The sequence below is a fragment of the Rhincodon typus genome, chromosome 7 (genome assembly GCF_021869965.1).
Source record: "Rhincodon typus isolate 14 chromosome 7, sRhiTyp1.1, whole genome shotgun sequence".
Taxonomy (NCBI): domain Eukaryota; kingdom Metazoa; phylum Chordata; class Chondrichthyes; order Orectolobiformes; family Rhincodontidae; genus Rhincodon; species Rhincodon typus.
This window is the reverse complement of record NC_063338.1, coordinates 79,874,308-79,890,752: the sequence shown is the minus strand read 5'-3', so window position 1 is coordinate 79,890,752 and position 16,445 is coordinate 79,874,308. Positions and strand designations below refer to the sequence as shown.

Sequence of the window (16,445 nt, the reverse complement as noted above, 5' to 3'; positions counted from 1 at the left end):
GAGTATTAAATAAGACCGCAGGAGACTATTCTCAGCAACCAGATTGCTGACATTCTTGACAGCATCGATGTGAACTTGAAAGGCCATGAAATCATTGCAAAGGAACCACAAGGAACATTACGCAGGAAATTTAATCACATTAACCCAGAAATCAGCCTTGTTGCCACTGAGATAAAGAAGCTTTGAGCTGACAAATGTTACAGTAACAGTAAAGAGCTGGCCATAGTGTGGACAATTTGGAGTCATGTATAGAACGTGGTGTGTTAGGTTTCTGCTACAACATAAGATCAGTCCATGCTCTTTTCCCCATTAATGTGATTGTTCAGGAAACAGGATCTCTAGTAGAAACCCTCAACTCCTCTGACAGAAGTATATTCATAGAGTATATTCCATATGAAGCTAAATGTTTCACGTATAGTCTCCCAGTCTCAGGAAGATGAGTTTGCTCTTGAGGGAAACAACATTGAGTTGGTGTTGAACTCTGCTGCTCTTCTTCAACAAGCGGCAACCAGGAAAAAGAAGAACATTCATACGTTCCTGAGTGGTATCTGTGCGAGTGAAAAAGACCACTGCTATTCCACAGTTCGGCAAATAATATTCAGCTCTTTCTGATGCCCAACTCTTTCAGATAGCTGCTGAGTTTCTCAAGCATTTTCTGTTTATTGATTCAGATTTAGCATCTGGAGTTCATTTTTGTTTCTTTAAGACAGTAACCAGTGAGTAAATATTATGGACTGAATAGAAATTGAGAATATTTTAGGTTGAGAGAGGTTTGTAATCAGTGAGTAAATCAAGACAGGGAAGTGGAGTTGAGGACTATCAGAGCAGTAATGATCTATTGAATGATGGACCAGACTCAATTGGCCAAATGAGCGACTTCGGCTCCTGTGTTTTATAGTTTTAAAGTGGGCCAAGCAAGTAGGGCCAGCTCAAGAGAACAATGGTTAATCGTGTTGTGGTTGGTTGGCTCGCCGAGCTGGTTCGTTGTTCCGCAGACATTTCATTACCCTGCTGGGTAACATCATCAGTGCAGCCTCCGATGAAGCACTGTTGTGTTTTCTCACCTGTTATTTAAACTCTGGTGTCCATTGAGCTGGATTACCTCACTTCCGGTTTTCCTTCACAATGGAGTATTAAAAGGGTGGGGGGTGTGATGGAAATCCGGAAGTGAGGCAATCCTGCTCAACAGACTTCAGAGTTTAAAAACCAGGCGGGAAAACACAACAGAGCTTCATCGGAGACTGAACTGATGATGTTATCCCGCAGGGTAATGAAACGTCTGCGGAACAATGAACCAGCTCGGTGAGCCAACCAACCACAACCTGAGCTACAAATCTACTCTAAAACCTTAATGGTTAAACAACATTCCCATCCCAACTCCTGGTTCTGACATGCCCATTGCCACCTGCTTCTAACCCTCATCCTATCGGAGCTACAATTTAGTGGAATTCCGCTGCCACTTTAAAATGCTGGAGAAAGACTCCTTAATTGACAAATCATTCAAATTGATTATTCACCCTTAATTGAGTGGAACCTAATCTGTTGTCATTACACTGCTAGGAGCCACTCCAGTGTAGCATCCTGGCCCTCTACCAATGTCCACCCACTCACCAACCCTACCTCCCACAAACCCCATTTCCATTCCTACACATGGGGGGGCTGGAAAAATTCCTCCAATTGTACTTATCAACCAACTAAACTTCTGCCCAATAATGCACTGTGATCAGACTTTCAACTCCCAATTGATGGGTAATCAGGTTCCATCTCCCCGGCAGAAGTTTTAACAAAAAAAAGACTGTTTAGGAGCCAAGTCAGCGCATACGTTTTCACAGAAAAGGCAGTAGAAATCTGGAACTGTGCCTCGAAATGGATGTTTGCAGATAGCGATTTTTTTTTAAGACTGAGATTTATAGATGCTTGTTCAGCAAAGGTATCAGAGATATGGAACAGCTGTGGGAACATGTCCTTGAGGTGTGGGTCAGCCATGATCTAAGCGAGAGGCCTAACTCCTTTTCTTGATGCCACTATAACATTTGAATTTAAAAATTAATTTTGCTACTGGCATTTTTTTGCCTGTCTTTGTTGACTGCTTTACATCGGTTTGAAATGTAAGTTTACCTGAGGTGACAAATATTTTTTCTTCTTTTTCATTGTTCCATGAAACATTTGTGTTCACTTACAAGAAAAGCCACAACAGCATGAAAGATCAAAATAGATGTGCAGAGTGGCAGAACACTGGATCTAAGATCACTTCAGGACAAAGACAGTTCACCTTCTCCTACAGGCAGCTACAGTCAGGATATTGCCAATTCTCATTCCATCCGATTATTTTTCAGTCAGGCAAATCCAACACAGAAAGCCCACAGAGAAACCCGGTCGACGTTTGCATGAATTAAATATAATATTTTTAAAAACACACAAACAGCAGCACCCCTGTCTGACTCCGAGTTCAAAGGCAATGCGTAGTTTGGAACTGAGCCAGATCACTAAGCGCGGCTCCAGATTCGATTCCTCACTTGTCCTGTGTTATCTTAGATATGTATAAATGCTATTCACTGATGTCCTGCCCTCTCCTGCTGTAAATTGTGGGTGGAAATGGGATTGCAACAGTTAAATGATCTGTCAACACTCAGTTCAGGAGCACACAGGAAAAATGTGGATTTAGAGTGCAGTTCCTGTCTGTGTGCCAATACCTGCACATTCACAGTCACTAGTTTCTGGAGAGAGAGAGAGAGAGAGAGAAAAGGAGAGAGTAGAAATGTGTGTGAGGCGGTTGTATTGGGAGTGGAAATGAACATTCACCCAAGATGCAATTCTCATTCCTGTTCTCTTCAAATAAAAAAAGTAAGAAATTACTATTTTTCTGCATGTTTCACACAAAAAAAAACCAATCCATGGGGCAACATGCTCTTAATATCATGACTAAAACTGGGGCGTATCAAAAATATTTCAAACAAAATCAGAATAAAATGCTTTTCTTTATTAACCAAAAACATTAGCATGACACTCCGTTTAGCTGCCAATAATGCCATAAAAGGCCTGCACATATAAGTAATTAAATAAATTTTGGCAATTTGTGAAGTTCCCTTTGCCCCAGTAGTGGTTATGATGACTGAAGCATCAAGATCAGGAATAAATCAAAGAACAGCGGATGCTGGAAATCTGAAACAAAAACAGAAATATCTGGAGAAACTCAGGAGGTCTGCCAGCATCTATGAAGAGAAAGAAGGGTTAACATTTTGAGTCCAGTGGCACTTCTTCTGCTCTTCTGAAGAAGGGTCATTTGACTTGAAACATTAACTCTGCTTTTTTTAATGTTTAAGATCAGGAATGCCATGCACAAAGTCCTTCTGTCTTCCTACCAACTCAAATCTAGAATCCCTACAATGTGGAAACTGGCCCTTCGGCCCAACAAGTCCACACCGAACCTCAGAGCATCCCACCCAGACCCATCCCCCTATAACCCACCTAATCTACACCTCTCTGAACACTACGGGCAATTTAGCATGGCCAATCCACCTAACCTGCACATCTTTGGACTGTGGGAGGAAACCGGAGCACCCAGAGGAAATCCATGCAGACACGGGGAGAACGTGCAAACTCCACACAGACAGTCGCCCGAGGCCGGAATCGCACCCGGGTCCCCGATGCTGTGAGGCAGCAGTGCTAACCACTGTGCCACCGTGCCAAATGATGAGATGTTGTATGATGCAAGCTCTTTCTTCTCCTAAAGGTACCACATCATTTTGTTTAAACATTCATGGGATGTGGGCTCACTGGCTGTGCTAGCATTTGGTGTCCATCCCTAATTGTCCTTGAGAAGGTGTCTCATAGCGTTCTGCAGTGCGGAAAAAGGCCCTTCAGCCCATTGTATCTGCAACGGACAAAAACAACCTCTGAAATAGTCGAACCCCACAGCTTTGTAAGCCTTGGTGGCGCAATTGCGCATCTAAGTACTTCTTAAATTTTATGAGGTTATGCCTCGACGACCCTTACAGGCAGTGAGCTCCAGATTCTCATTATCCTCTGGCTTGTGATGAGTCAGGAAGCTCAGTTCTCATTCTGATAAGTTTTCAATCAGGCAGATCCACCATCAAACTAGCTTCAACTACACACACAGCACACAGAGGCACACCAGTGCATTAAACAAAATACTAGAAGCACACATACAGCCACAGCTCCCTGCCTGACTCAGTACTGCAGTCCATGTGGTGTAGATACACCCACAGTACTGTTGGAAACTCAGTTCCAGGATTTTGGCCCAGTGACAGTGAAAGAATCCGCTGTCCTTCTCCTTCTCACAGGTTTGCAAATTACTGTAGAAGGTGCCTTGGTAGGTTTCTGTAATGTATCGCGATCATGCACTTCTCTCTCACCTTCTACCTCAGCATCCATATGCAACAGCCTTGCTAAGACTATGGACCTGCCAATGGGTATGCTCTGGATAAGGAAGCACAGGGAGTTACTAACAAATTTCCTGCACCAAGCCCTTGACACCCTGACTATGTCCTTGACTTGCTGATAGGTAACACTGTACCTATTGCAGTTATTTACCTTCTCTTTGTAACTTCACAAAGAGACTTTGGGTCCTTTAAATTATTTACTTACTGCAATCTAGCTGCTAGTGCTATAAAAAGGGGTGCGTCTTCTTTGAAAATTTTCATGTGGCTTCTTTGAGAATTGCCACACTGTATCTTTTGGCATGGATTACACATCAGATAATGGGCCCAGAAAATCATAGGGCATTAAGCAGGTAGAATTTTGGCTGATCTCGGGCAGGAAAGGAGAGATTTGGGCGAACGTATCAGTGTACCAGCAAAAATTACACTTGAGGAAGTTCCAGCAGTTTGAGTCTAAAGTGTGATTATTGTCAACCCTGGGAACCAGAAAATATGACAAACATTTTGGGACATCATGAAAGACACTTACATAAATGCAAGTTTTTTTTGTGAACTACACATTCATTTTGTGAATACTCCATTTATCATGGTGGGACTCAAATTTGCAATAATATGGCACAGATATAAGTTATATAAATGATGTTTCTAAAATTAAAACCAAACTTATCTGGATTGGCCATATGCCCAAAATGCCTTAATGTTAAACCTGTGAGCTTCATCAAATTCAGTCCAAGCTTCTCTTTGTTAAAAAAAATTGATCTGAGCAACTGTGGGATGCCAGATTCTTTCTAGTCCACTTTCCAAATGTTTGCTGCTCCATTGTGAGTACTTGGAGGGAATGCATTATAATTTTCTGGTGAACAACTCCATTACTTGAGGTATGAAGAACCCCACTGAACAGGAAGTGACAGAAAATATTTTGACTTTGGATGGAAAATGTATTATCAACAGTAAGTGATAATAATGTAACTGTTTTTGTTCAAACACCCTCAAAGAGAAATACGTTAATTCATTAACTTCCAAAGAAAAGATGTAAAAATTGTCAACACAGCTCTTGAGGAACCACACGAGAATCTTAGGTAAAATAAATGCCCATAAGACACGAAAAATCAGTCTGGTCAAGCAGAGCATGAAATTAACTAATATTTCAAGATATTGAGCGGCTTTAAACTTTAGAAATCGTTACAGAATGCATTAAATGAGATCAGTGTTGTGACCTGGAGTTCCCACTTGACCTGAGCTAAACATGAAAGATGAATCATTAATCATTCTCATACTAAGCATTTGATGCAATCTGGTACAGGTTAGCAGGCAGCCAGGAGTGTGTTACATGGCAGGTCAGATGACAAAGCAAAAAGTGATGTTGAGATTTAGGAACATCACACAAAACTATGTTGCAGAGAGAATAACACATTTCAGCTCCTAAAAAAAGCTAAAAGATGAACTAGCCACTAGCATCTGTCATTTTATGTACACTTGATAAACAAATTACTGACTTTGCTGTTGTAATAGTACACAGACCAGAGTTGACTTCATTGTTATTTTGTTCTTCGGATGTAGGTATCACTGCCAGGACCTCAGTTATTGCCCTGAAAAGGTGGCGCAGGCTGTGTTCTTGAAGCGATTTGCTCTATAACAGAATAGCTTGTTAAGCTGTTTCACAACACAAAGACATAAACATATAATGGAAGACCACTTGCCAGAAAAACCACAAAAATGATAAAATAGAGTCTGAAGAAAGGGAGAGAAACACCACATTCATGAAGTGGAGAAGTTGATCCAGAGTACAGTGATGTTGTATTAACTAGCACTTAGTGTGATGATATGAATCATGCATCTAATACTTGGCAATGTTTCACATTGGGAATCTCTGTGTTTTTGGGTTTATTGTGATAGCATCTATGTATCATTCATAAACTGGTAAGATTCAGTTTTAACTAACGTAATTGTTTTAGTGGTGTGACATTTTTTATAACCGACACATGTTGTTCAATTTTTAGTGAAGGAACATTGCCCTCTCCTTTAATTGATTTTAATTCTGGGCAAATCGATTAAATGCATTAACTTAGGCAATGGGTGATGACATAGCATGAATTATCATGTCGGTTCCAACACATTTTGAATATTTTCAATGAGGTGTGTGCTTAAATGTCCCGTGATGAATGAAATTTTAAGGTAAAGTAAGGCAGGAGGAAGGATCTGAGTCAGAACACTGAGGTCGCTCAATACTCAGAGGTCTGGAAAGGGTGACAAGAGTGATGAATTGAGGGCTACAAAACAGTGATTGGAAGGGGAGGCATCAGAGAATTATTATAAGTTACCTTCTTTGCTGCAAGTTATCCCTCGGGTTGCTTTCCCCAAATCAAAGCAAACCAATCTTGGAACCACTTGCTAGTAAATGCATAAAGCTTAATACCTGCTTTAGACATAGGTTAAGGATGCTTTTTATTGGTAATTACCCAGCCTGGTGGACTTCTGATTGGAAGTATCCATATTCTTCTCAAGTATCATTTTGAAGCACTACATTTCTCAGTAGCACCAAGAAACTCAATTTCTAGGCCATGAATAGCGATTTAGCTATTAAAGTAAAACCTAACCACTTCTGATACAAGCAAGAATCTATAAACCCAAAATTATGCTAACTCAACTCCAATTAAATGTTCCACATTCTATCTCCTCAAGTCGACAATTGGTAGTTTTGTTTGGGCATGGTAAAATCTTTAATAATTTAATAAATTGTATTAAATTCAGTCTATCGTAAAAATTTACTAAAAATGGGGTAAACATGGTTTTGCTAATTCAGATACGCCATTTATTTCAGAAAAAATACTATTTTGCTGAGTTTTTCTGCCTTAAGGTAACATAATAAAGAACTTACATGACCTACTTATAATGTACCTGCTCAGTGGATCCTCAATCCACACTTAATAACAAAGGATTGTGCAGGAGGTCCTACCTTCTATGTAGGGGTCTAGATATCTCTCTCTTTAGTCCCAACTAGAGTTCATAGTGATTCTTTGTGCAAGATTACGGTAGCTAGAAATACAAGAGAATAACATTTAGATCATTGCTTTCCTTCCCCAGCATTTCCCTTTCTCATACCAAGAAATACCAGAGCCACTCTTTCTTGTTCATGAAAATCAGCACAAACACCAAGTTATTCACGACTGACTATTCTAAGGAACATTCAGCCAGTAGCAGAGTATTATTCAGTGTTTATTAGTATGCATTCATGAAAGCTATTTTTAACTTAGTTAATCAAATTATTAACCACAGCCAGAAAACTTTGACTACCTTGCCTGGGCTATCGGTGCCTATGCCTGAAAGTGAAGTGTACTCACTTTAAATTTGTAATTAGGGCTTTCAATTATGTGAAGCATGACATGCATGAAGCTCAGATAATGGGCCTGTGGCACTGTCTGTCCCAGGGGATTCAATGCAAACCATTTTAAACAAATGTCTTCCCCCAGCATCCTTAGTAAAATACAAACTAAACATAAGACATAACCTTTGTTTGTGTGTTCAGATTTTTGTGCAGGTTGTCTCTTGGTAAACAGTCTATATAATTGCACTAGGAATTTTAATAGAATTTTTACTTGGCAGTTTAATAGCTAGTTCATTATATGGAGGTGTCGGTGTTGGACTGGGGGGACAAGGTCAGAAACCACACGACACCAGGTTATAGTCCAGCAGGTTTACTTGAAAACACAAGATTTTGGAGCCTCACTCCTTCTTCAGTTGTCAGTGAGAGAGGTAGTCTCAGACACAGAATTTATAAGTAAAAGATCAAAAGGTGACAGGCACGCACACACACACACACACAGGCACACTCTCCCTCGCGCACACACAGACACACACACACACACTCTCTCTCTCTTCCTCACACACACACGCAGACACATTCTCTCCCATACACACACACACTCTTTCTCTCCCTCTCTCCATGACCCCTCACACACACATACTCTCTCTCCACCCCCATACATACACACACAAACATGTAGGTAAATTTGTATTTGCAGACACATTCTATTTTGTTCAAAAAGCATGCAACTTATAGATAGTCTGTCAACGTGGCTTTTTATAAATTCCTTCTTTAGAAATAAAACCAGTCTGACTCCAAACTAAAACACAAACAGATTCTAAACGGGGCCTCACATCTAACTGCATTGTCTGACCTAAAATGTCACCTCTTCTTTACAGTGATAAAACCTTTAGTTCTCTCAGGACAGTGACTTGAAAGGAATTCGGGGATTTATCTTTACATATTAATCAATCAAAACCTTCTAACTGATTAAAGATTTAACAGCATCTTAGACTTGTTTAATAAATCCTCATCAGTGGTGTGACTCTTTGATCTTTTTCTTATGTGGCAGATGGAGTTCATGTCTTACCAACTTGATAGAATTCTTTGAGGAAGTGACAAAGTTGATAGATGAGGGAAGGGCTGTAGATGTCATATACATGGACTTCAGTAAGGTGTTTGATAAGGTTCCCCATGGTAGGTTGATGGAGAAAGTGAAGTCGCATGGGGTCCAGGGTGTACTAACTAGATGGATAGAGAACTGGCTGGGAAGCAGGAGACAGAGAGTTGTAGTGGAAGGGAGTTTCTCAAAATGGAGAACTGTGACCAATGGTGTTCCACAGGGATCCGTGTTGGGACAACTGTTGTTTGTGATATACATAAATGATCTGGAGGAAGGTATAGATGGTCTGATTAGCAAGTTTGCAGATAACACTAAGATTGGTGGAGTAGCAGATAGTGAAGGGGACTGTCGGAGAATACAGCAGAATATAGATAGATTGGTGAGTTGGGTGGAGAAATGGCAGATGGAGTTCAATCCAGGCAAATGCGAGGTGATGCATTTTTGAAGATCCAATTCAAGAGCGAACTATACGGTAAATGGAAAAGCCCTGGGGAAAATTGATGCACAGAGAGATCTGGGTGTTCATGTCGATTGTACCCTGAAAGTGGCAACGCAGGTTGATAGAGTGGTCAAGAATGCATACGGCATGCTTTCATTCATCGGATGGGGTATTGAGTACAAGAGTTGGCAGGTCATGTTACAGTTGTATAGGACTTTGGTTCGACCACATTTGGAATACAACGTACAGTTCTGGTGGCCACATTACCAAAAGGAATGGGCTTTGGAAAGGGTGCAGAGGAGGTTCACCAGGATGTTGCCTGGTATGGAGGGCACTAGCTATGAAGAGAGGTTGAGTAGATTAGGATTATTTACATTAGAAAGACGGAGGTTGAGGGGGGACCTGATTGAGGTCTACAAAATCATGAGAGGTACAGACAGAGTGGATAGCAAGAAGCTTTTTCCCAGCGTGGGGGACTCAATTACTCGGGGTCATGATTTCAAGGTGAGAGAGGAAGAGTTTAAGGGAGATATGCATGGAAAGTTCTTTATGCAGAGGATGGTGGGTGCCTGGAATGCATTGCCAGCGGAGGTGGTAGAGGCGGGCACGATAGCGTCATTTAAGATGTATCTAGACAGATACATGAATGGGCAAGGAGCAGAGGGATACAGATCCTTGGAAAATAGGTGACAGGTTTAGATAGAGGATCTGGATCGGTGCAAGCTTGGAAGGCCGAAGGGCCTATTCCTGTGCTGTAATTTTCTTTGTTCTTGTTCTTTGTATAATTTCTGTGTCTGATACTACCTCTCTCACTAACACCTGAGGAAGGAGTGAGACTCCAAAAGCTTGTGTTTTCAAATAAACCTGTTAGACTATGACCCCGTGTTGTGTGATTTCCGACCTTGTTCATTATAGATTATCGGAAAAGCTGGCCATACTAATTATTTCTTTAATAAAATCAGAAATTGCTGGAGAAACTCAGCAGGTCTGGCAGCGTCTGTGGAGAGAGAGATAGAGTTAATGTTTTGAGTTAGATATGGCACTTTTGAACTGAAACTCCAGGATCTGTCCAAAAATGCTGCCAAACCCATTGAGTTTCTCCAGAACTTTGCTTTGACAATCTTGCAAAAAAACTGTCCCATCTCCAACCTTCCCCTTTTCTCTCAAAAGTTCTCAAATGCATTGTCACCTTCCAAATCTGTGTCCACCTTTACCTGGAAGTTCATGCTTGAATCCCCTAGTCAGGTTTCTGCCCCTGCCACGATACTAAAACTGTTCTTCTCAAAGTTATATGTAACTGTGAAGACAGCAAACTTTCCCTTAACCTTCTCAATGTAACTGGCATAGTTGACTGCACCATCCTTCTCCAATGTTTCTCTACTGTCAATCAGCTGGGAGAATCTATTATTAGCTTCAAAACCAGAAATTGTTGTAAAAACTCAGTACGTCTGACAGTATCTGTGCAGGGAAAACAGAGTTAATATATTGAGTCCAATGATCCTTCTTCAGAATTTCTTCTATTCCTACATTGTTCCATTCTTATCTTTCTAACCATAGTCAGAGAATAACTTACAATAGTTTCACTTCCTGGCACATCACCCTTACCTCTGAACTCCCCTGAAGATCCATCCCAGGTCCCCTCTTATTTCTCATTTGCATTCTGCTTGGGGAACATTGTTCATAAGCATTGTTAGTTTTCAGATGTACACTGACAACACACAGATCTACCTCATCACTAACTCTATCTCTACTCCTCCAATGTTGTTAAGTCATCAGGTTGCTTAACTGACATCCAGAACTTGAGGAGCAGAAATGTTCTTCAACTAGAAATTGGGGAAACTGGTGCCATTGTTTCTTTTTCTTGCTCCAAAGTCTGCTCTCTATCTGCTGGCTCCTTCTTCCCCCAGGAACAGTCTGAGATAAAACCTGTCAGTTCGTAACATCAATGTCATCCCTTATCCTGAAATGAGCATCTAATCAGATATCAGTAACCTCAACTAAAACATCTATTTCCTTCACTGTAATGTTACTTGTCCTCATTCTTCCATTTATTATCTCTAAGCTTGCCTATTCCAATGTAGTCCTAGATTGTGTCCCACACTCTACACTTGTAATCTTGAGGTCATCCAAAACTTTGTTGCCTATGCCTTAAATATCACTCCTGTGTTCGCTCATCCACATTGACTTCTGTTCAAGCAGTATCTTGGCAGTAAAATTCCCATCTTTGCTCACAAGATCTCTTGGCCCTCTCCATCTCTGTAATCTCCTTGAGCCCTATAATCGTCTAAGATATCTCTGCACTCATCTGATTCTGGCCTCTTGAGCGTCACTGGTTTTAATTGCTCCACTGTTGGTAATCATGTCTTCAGTTGCCAGGGTCCTTATTTCTAGAATATCCTCCCTTAGCCTCTCTGCCATGCTATCTCCTTTTCGTCCTTTAAGATAATCCTTAAAGCTTCCTTGTTTTTCGAGGTTTTTGGTCATCTGACCTCATGGCTTGAATGAGTCAGAGAAATTCCATGGTGAGGTTAGAACAGTGGCGGGAACCAGATTTCATCATTTCTGGCTCCATTCTTGGTGTTTCTGATGTTCAATGGTGCAGTTTAAGGGTTCAGACTGGGTTGGGTCTTGAGCCAGGTATGTTCTAGTCCTCTGCAATTTTCAGGAAGAAGGGCAGCATTTAAAGGAGTTGTGCTCCATGACACGTCACCATAGTTTGAACGAGGAAACATTTTGAAAGGTAAATTCAAAGGTTTTTCCCACGAAGCCTATGCCAAGCTATGTGGCACGGTGGCTCAGTAGTTAGCACTGCTGCTTCATAGTGCCAGGGACCCAGGGTTGATTTCAACTGTCTATGTGGAGTTTGCACACATACCCCTTATCGGTGTGGATTTCCACCAGGTGCTCCGCTTTCCCCCCCATAGTCCAAAGTTGTGCAGGCTAAGTGGATTGGCCAAACTAAATTGCCCATAGTGTCCAGGGATGTGCAGGGTAGGTGGGAAATGAAGGGATACAGAGATAGAGTAGGGGAGTGGGTCTGGGTGAGATTCTCTTCAGAGGGGCCTTGTGGACACAATGGGCTGAATGGCCTGCTTCCACACTGGAGAGATTCTATTCTACTCACAAATCCATAGTCTTTCACACCCACCATGGCAAGTTATGTCACTTCACTCATCTACCATGCATCCCAGACCTCCACACCAAATTGTGGCAATTTCATTCCACTCTGGATAAAACCAATCAACCCAACAGTGACAATAAGATGTGTTAAAGACAACTTTTTAGAAAAGTAATTCTTTCTTAAAAATTGCTTTAGCTACATTCCAATCTGACCATAACATGGACCATAAGATGGAGGAATAGAAGAAGGCCATTCAGCCCATTTGAATCTGCTGTGCCATTCAATGAGATCATAGCTGATCTGATAATCCTCAACTCCACTTCCCTGCCTTATCCCCATAACTCTTGATTCCCTCACTCATTGAAAATCTATCTCAACCTTGAATATACTCAACAACCCAACCTCTACAACCATATGTAGATAATAATGCCACAGATTGACTACACTCTTAAGTGAAAAAAGTCCTTGTCATCCCTTGCCTTCTGGATCTAGACTTTCCCACAAGTGAAGCAACCTCTCCGTATCTACCCTGTCAATCTCCTTAATAATTTTGTGCATTTCCAAAATGTTGCCTCTCATTCATAAACTGTAATCAGTGTTAGCCTCTCCTTTCAAGAAAATCCTTCCATACATGGAATGAACCTTGTGAACCTTTTCTGGACTGCCTCCAATGCCAATATATCTTTCCTTAGATAAGGGGCCCAAAAGTATTCACTGTATTCCAGCTGTGGTCTCAGTAGCGCCTTGTATAGTTCTAACAAGACCTTCCTATTTATAGAATCAATTCCCTTTGAAATAAATGCCAATGGTTAATTTGTCAACTCAATATCCACTGAAGTTGAGCACTAGCTTTTTCAGATTCATGAACAAGGCTACCCAAAGCCTTCAGTGCTGAAGCTTTCTGTGGTCTTTCCCTATGTAAATAATATTCAGCTCCTCTATTCTTCCTGTCAAAGAGCGTAACTTCACATTTTCTCACATTATGTTCCGTCTGCCAAGTTTTTTTATGTACTCATTGAATTTGTCTATATCTCTTGCAACATTTTTGTTATTCTCAGTTCTTGTCTTCCCAACTACTTTGTGTCATTTTCAAACTGGTTGAAAATACATTCATTTCTGTATCCAGTTAATTTATATACACTGTAAATAATTGTGACCCCCAGCGCTGATCCCTGCGTCAGTCTAGTAGTTACAGGTTGCCATCCTGAAAATGCTATCTTTCTCCCAACTTTTTATCTTCTATTATTTAGCCAGTCCTCTATCAGGTGAGGTGAGATTGACAGCCCTTGATATCAAGGCTGCATTTGACCGAGTGTGGCATCAAGGAGCCCTAGCAAAACTGGAATCAATGGGTATCAGGAGGCAAACTCTCCGGTGGTTGGAGTCATACCTGACACATAGGAAGATGGTTGTGGTTGTGGGCGTTCAATCATTTCAGCCCCAGGACATCTTTGCGGGAGTTCCTCAGGGTAGTGTCCACGGCCCAACCATCTTCAGCTGATTCATCAATGACCATCCCTCTATCATAAGGTCAGAAGTGAGGATGTTTGCTGATGATTGCTCAATGTTCAGCACCATTCGTAACTCCTCAGATACTGAAGCAATTCATGTTCAAATGCAACAAGATCTGGACAATATCCAGGCTTGGGCTGACAAGTGGCAAGTGAGATTCGCGCCACACAAATGCCAGGCTATGACCATCACCAATAAGAGACAATCTAACCACCGTCCCTTGACATTCAATGGTGTTACCATCATCGAATCCCCCACTATCAACATCCTGGGGGTTACCATTGACCAGAAACTCAACTGGACTCACCACATAAACACAGTGGCTACAAGAGCAGGCCAGAAGCTAGGAATACTGCAGAAAGTAACTCACCTCCTGACTCCTCAAAGCCTGTCCACCATCTACAAGGCACAAGTCAGGAGTGTGATGGAATACTCCCCACTTGCCTGGATGAGTGCAGCTCCAACAACACTCAAGAAACTTGACACTATCCAGGACAAAGCAGCCCGCTTGACTGGCATCACATCCAGAAGCATCTGCTCTCTACGCCACCGACGCTCAGTAGCAGCAGTGTGTACTATCTACAAGATGCACTGCAGAAATTCACCAAAGATCCTCAGACAGCATCTTCCAAACCCATGACCACTTCCATATAGAAGGACAAGGGCAGCAGACATATGGGAACACTACCACCTCCAAGTTCTCCTCCAAGCCATTCAACATCCTGACTTGGAAATCTATCGCCGTTCCTTTGCTGTCGCTGGGTCAAAATCCTGGAAGTCTCTCCCGAATGGCATTGTGGGTCAACCTACAGCAGGTGGACTGCAGCAGTTCAAGAAGACAGCTCACCATTGCCTTCTCAAATGCAACTAGGGATGAGCAAGAAATGCTGGCCAGCCAGCAACGCCCACATCCCACAAATGAACAGAAAAAAAATAGAGCACATGTGCTCTTATCTTATTAAGTCACCTCATGTGGAGTATCTTAGTAAAAGCCTTTTGGCAATTCAAACATATTACATTTACTGGCTCCCCTTTATGTATTCTGTTTGTTACACCCTGAAAGAACTGTAAAAAATTTGTTAGGCATGATTTCTGCTTTATGAAGCCACACTATCATGGCTTGATTTTATTATGTGTTTATAAATGCTGTGTTACTGCATCCTTTATACTAGGCTCTGTCATTTTCCCAATGACACCTTAAACTAACAGGCCTATAGCCATTTGTTTTTTTCAATGGGAATATCAATTTTCCAGACGATTTAATGTGTCCATAGCAGAAACTGTGAACACTTGAAACAGCTTCCTCTGGTGTAACTAAATATTGTGAAGTTGACAGAGTAGATCAGAGATCCACAACATTATTTTCCCTGGAACACAGCTTTTTTTAATACTCTAATGGATGTCTATGCTTTTAAACTGGTATCACTCTCAATACTGGCTCTTGAATTTTGATATTTCATTATGTGGCTCACTGCTGTATTTTATCTTATATTACTCCTGTTTGGACCTTTCATTATTTTAAAGGTTCTGTATAAGTTTTGTTGTTGTATCATGCTTTTCTTTTTCTGATGCTGAGTGAGGGATACATAGGAAAGATGGTGTTAATCTTGGGAGGTGCAGAAAATATTTATGAGAATGTTGCCAGGGCTGGAAGTTTTGAGCTATAGGAAGAAGATGAATAGGCTGGGGCTTTTTTCAGTGGAGTGTCGGAGGCTGAGGGGTGACCTTGTAGAGGTCTATAAAATCATGAGGGGTATGGATAGGCTGAATAGTCATGGTCTTTTTCCTAGGATAGGAGAGCCCAAAACTAATAGGCATAGGTTTAAGGTGAGAAGGGAAAGATTTAAAAGGGACCTAAGGGGTGACTTCTTCATGCAGAGGGTGGTCCGCGTATGGACTGGGCTGCCAGAGGAAGTGGTGGAGGCTGGTACAATTACAACATTTAAAAGGCATCTGGATGGGTACATGATTAGGACGGTTTAGAGGGATATGGGCCAAATGGCGGCAAATGGGATTAGATTAATTTAGGATATCTGGTCGGCATGGACGAGTTGGACCAAAGGACCTGTTTCCACACTATACAACTCTATGAAGGCAGTAGGAGTATACCTAAGATGGAAATCAGGAAGGCAGAAAAGGGACATGAGACAACTTTGCCAAATAGGCTAAGGAGAATTAAAAGAGATTCTGCAAATGCATTAAGGAAAAAAGGATAACTAGAGAGAGAATAGGGCCCCTTAAAGATCAGCAAGGCCACTTATGAGAGGAACTGCAGGAGATGGGGGAGATACTAAATGAGTATTTTGCATCAGTGTTTACTGTAAAGAAGGATATTGAGATAGAGAACGTGGGAAAATAAATAGCGACATTTTGAAAAATGTCCATATTACAGAGGAGGAGATCTTAAAACACATAAAGATGGATAAATCCCCGGGACCTGATCAGGTGTACCCTAGAGCTCTGTGGGAAGCTAGGGAAGTAATGGCTGGGCCCCTTGCTAAGATATTTGCATCATCGATAGCTACAGGCGAGGTGCAGGAAGACTG

At 41.4% G+C, this 16,445-nt stretch overlaps 1 pseudogene; it reads left to right on the top strand.

Moving 5' to 3' along the window:
- Positions 1-16,445, top strand: part of LOC109919855 — a 64,979-nt pseudogene that overhangs the window by 26,702 nt on the left and 21,832 nt on the right.